Source organism: Pleurodeles waltl, chromosome 6 (assembly GCF_031143425.1).
Source record: "Pleurodeles waltl isolate 20211129_DDA chromosome 6, aPleWal1.hap1.20221129, whole genome shotgun sequence".
NCBI lineage: Eukaryota > Metazoa > Chordata > Amphibia > Caudata > Salamandridae > Pleurodeles > Pleurodeles waltl.
The window spans coordinates 1,422,628,454-1,422,632,805 of record NC_090445.1 but is presented as its reverse complement, the minus strand read 5'-3'; positions in this window follow the sequence as shown (position 1 = coordinate 1,422,632,805).

Genomic DNA, 4,352 nt, shown 5'->3' with positions numbered 1-4,352 from the left:
GACGCTTACCTGTCAGTCTCTATTTTTGCTCCGCACAGACGTTTCCTCCAATTAATGTGGAGAGGTCAGTGTCTGGAGTTCAAAGCATTCCCATTCGGCCTGTCCTCGGCCCGTGGCGCTTCACAAAATTGCTGAGACCTGTAGTGGAGTCCCTGCGAGCCAAGGGTGTCCGACTGATAATTTACCTGGACGATAGTTTGCTGATGGCTCAGGACACTCAGACTCTCCTGAGTCATTTAGCGTGGACTAGTCAGCTATTACAGGATTTGGGAATTCATCATCAATGCGCAGAAGTCACTGTTGAATCCTTCCCAGGTCGTAGATTTTCTGGGTTTTCAGGTAGCTTCAGTGCGAGCCCTACTCATTCTGCCTTCACCCAAAGTTCGCAATATCATGAAAGAACTGAGATCAGCCTTGAGCAACCAGTCCATGTCCTTGAGAGCCATTGCCAGGATAGTAGGTCTCCTATCCTCCTCCATTCAGGCAATTGTTCTGGCTCCACTCCATTACCGAGCCCTCCAGAGGTTGTAAATTCAACATCTGCGCAAGGGTCTTTCCTACTCGGAACAGATTCCTCTATCAGAGGAAGTGAGGTCAGAAATTTGTTGGTGGCTGACTCATATGGAAGCCTGGAACGGCAGAGCCATTTTTGGTTCTCTCCCAGACGTGATAATAGAGTCAGACGCCAGCCAGTGGGGCTGGGGAGCTCGGTGTGGCTCGATCGCGACGGGAGGTCGTTGGGCTCAGACAGAGATGAGTCTTCACATCAACTGTCTGGAACTGCTAGCGGGTTGGTTTGCCATCAAGAGTCTCTCTCCCCAGAAGGGGGATTGTTGTATTTTATTGAGGATGGACAGTATCTCGGCAGTGAGATACATCAACAAACTGGGTGGCACTCAGTCCAGAATGTTGGCAGAGATAGCGAAGGAATTTTGGCATTATTGCAACCTTCACCGTTTAAGTGTCATGGCAGTCTATCTCCCGGGAGAACAGAACACCATAGCGGATTGGCACTCCAGGTACTTGAGGGATGCCAGCGACTGGAAATTGTGGCATTATCTTTTTCAGCAGATCCTTCTGACTCTGGGGTCTTGCAACATAGATCTTTTTGCGTCGCGTCTCAATTGTCAGATTCCGGTATTTTTCAGTTGGCATCCAGACCCGATGGCTCGGGCGACGGATGCATTTCTTCAGGATGGGAGTCCGTTTCGGGGATATGCATTCCCGCCATTTGTGATGATTCCCAGAGTTTTAGCGCAAGTGAGGAGGCAGAAAGTAGACATTGTGCTGATATCCCCTCTGTGGAGGGCTCAACCATGGTTCCCGTTAGCACTGCAGTTGGCTTGCTCTCCTCCCCTTCTTATTCCTCCTCTTCGGAATCTTCTGATGAGTCCGGAGGGCCTTCAACATCCTTTGGTTCTGTCGAACCAGCTATGGTTGATGGCTTGGGCAGTTTCAGGGCGAAATGGAGTTCCCCAGGAATTTCGCAACAGGCTGCGGAATTAATTAAACAATCCTGGTCATCAAGTACGCATAAGAGGTATTCCTCAGCTTGGCGGAGATGGTCAGGTTGGTGTGACGGACGGAGTATCGATCCCATGGGGACGAGTATTGACATGATTGTGAATTTTCTGGCCGAATTAGCCAGTTCGGGTCTGGCTTATCGTGCAGCTAATAATTTTAGGTCAGCTATTTCTGCGGGTCATTCGCAGGCAGAGGGTAAACCGATTGGTGAACACCCTTTAGTTTGTAAGGTAATGAAAGGGATTTGTTTGTCAATTCCACCTCAACCTAAATATTCTACCCTTTGGGATGTTGATGTAATGTTAAAATTTTTAGTGAATTGGCCTTCTAACCGTTTTTGTCAGCAAAATTGACTATGTTACTTTGTCTTATTTCCTGTAAACGTGTTTCAGATGTTAAGGCCTTGGATTTGGCAGGTAGAATGTATTCACCAGAAGGAGTTACATTTAACATCACCAGAAGAACTAAGACCAATAGCAGGTTGGTAACTTACCCTAGATTTACTGATAATCAAAAATTGTGTGTAGTTTAATGTTTGAAAGATTATGAAGCGGCTACTGTTGACATTAGACAAAATGATAAAGGTCAGCTTTTAATATCCTTACAAAAGACTTTTAAGCCAGTCTCTGCAGCTACTTTGGCTAGATGGATGAGGTGGTTGATGAATGAGGCAGGTATTGACACCTCTAAATATGGAGTTCATTCTGCTAGAGGAGCTATGGCATCCAAGACCTTTACCTTTGGCTCTCGTCTGGAACACATTATGAGAGCAGCTGATTGGTCTTCAGAATCCACATTTAGAAAATGTTATTATAAACCTTTAGTTAATGTGGCGACTGTGGTGGTTGATCAGCTTTGAATGAGCATAATTGGAGCCTCCTGTCCTGACATAGAATAAAACAATATCTAGCTTACGCGTCAAGAATTTTCAATTCTATTAAGGACACGGAGGCGAGGATTATCCCACCCTTATATTAAATGCATATAGATGTTATTTAATTTAAATGATGTTATCACTGGATTTTGACAATTATTATATTCCCCACCGGTTGTATTATGACAGTGTGTAAATTGTTTTTGGATATTATATCCATTAAAGATATTACTGGCAATCTTTTATCTATTTTAGGAGAGGATCAGAAAACTCAGTGATGTGTGCGGATGGTCTTTTTCTTGATCGACAGGAGTTGAGTCCTTGATTTTCCGGTTCTTGGAGGGTCGACTGAAGTCTCAAATCTTCTGGTTTGTTGATGGTGCTGGAACCACGATGTTGGACTGTTCAGAGTTTTTTCTGGATCTTCTCTTCTGTAAGGAGTTTTGTTTCCTTCAATGTTCGATTCTTATCTGACTGTTAGAAATAAAGAGGAAGTGACTATCGAGGTCATGGCTTTTATGGGGATAGGTTATGGGATATGATTGGCCCATGTGACTACTGCTATACCTCTTGGGTATTGAAGTTTTTTTTGTTTACTGTTGTTTCATTGGCTGCTGTTGGAACAGTAAAGAGAAAGAGAAAGCATAATCCTAGGCTCCGTGTCCTTAATAGAATTGAAAATTCTTGATGAGTAAGCTAGAATTTTTTTTATTCTAACCTCATGGAAACTGTTTCAGTTTGTTTTTTTATTGGTATGTTAAACGCTGTTTCGTATTTAGGCGACCCTCCACCTGGAAATAACTCCAGTCTTTGAAATAGGAAGTGACATCAGAGGGGAACAAAAAGTGTGGCTTGCATATGTAAGAGCACTTTAACTGGAAAATGCATAATTTGTTGCTTCTCATGTAATGGATCTGCAGACTGCACGTCCTGTCCCACTCTGAGGTTCTCCACCACTTATTAACGCAGGCTAGACCAGGAGGTCAGTCCGCATGTTGGTGAAGAACTACCTGCTTTCTCGTGAAGGCCCATTTGATATCCACAGAACATGTGGTTCAGTCGCCTGGTATTGAGGCTCCATAAAAGGAAGACTCAGATTATGGGTAGGTTTCTCCACAACAAACTCATAAAGTTTGCAAATGAGGCAGGGCTTTTGGAGCCAATATGCTCCTTAAGTCGAGTGCTTCTCAACATCAAGTGACCCTTGAGCATCCAAAACACCCCACCTAGGAGGCAGAAACTTGTTTAGGTGGATACCAACATAACTGAATAAGGAATCCCACTTTACCTGTTGACTGAATGTTCCTGCTGGCACTCACTGTGGAGAGATACAGGTACATGACGATCCGCAGCCAGAGGTGCTCTCTGTTCCTGCATATTTAGGGAGAGGGAAAACTGGGCTGTTGAATTGCTTTCCAGTATGCCTCGATCGTCTACCTTAGGTTGCCAGCCAATAAGTCTGAAGGATGCCAGAGGAGGCTTGTTCAGCAGCAAACTCTGGAGATCATTGGGTTCCTTCATCCCTCAAGTGCACGTGTGCATGGTGACCTGCAAGACTGAACTGCATCCACTGCAAATCATCAGAGATTGAATAGCATTCCAGGTTCCGTCTGTTCACTAGAAGGTTAAACGTCAATCAGTATAGAAGGGATCCCCAAAGACCATCATACTCTCCTTTCATCCCTAGGGTCACAACTGTTGTGGGGCAACACATTTACATCAACTGCAGGTTTTATACCCACTCCATGCAGTCTGTGGATGCTAACCTTTCTCTCCACTCATGTCAATCCCGGAAGCCACGGAGCTGCCATCTTTCACCAGGCTGAGGACTACGCTCTTTCACCATGACCAGCAACCACTATGCAGCCTTGAACTTTCTTACTCTGCGCTGGCAGGGACCTCAGTCTCTTTAGCATTTGTTTAGCCTCTCGGTAAATCAGCACTACCTTCACCT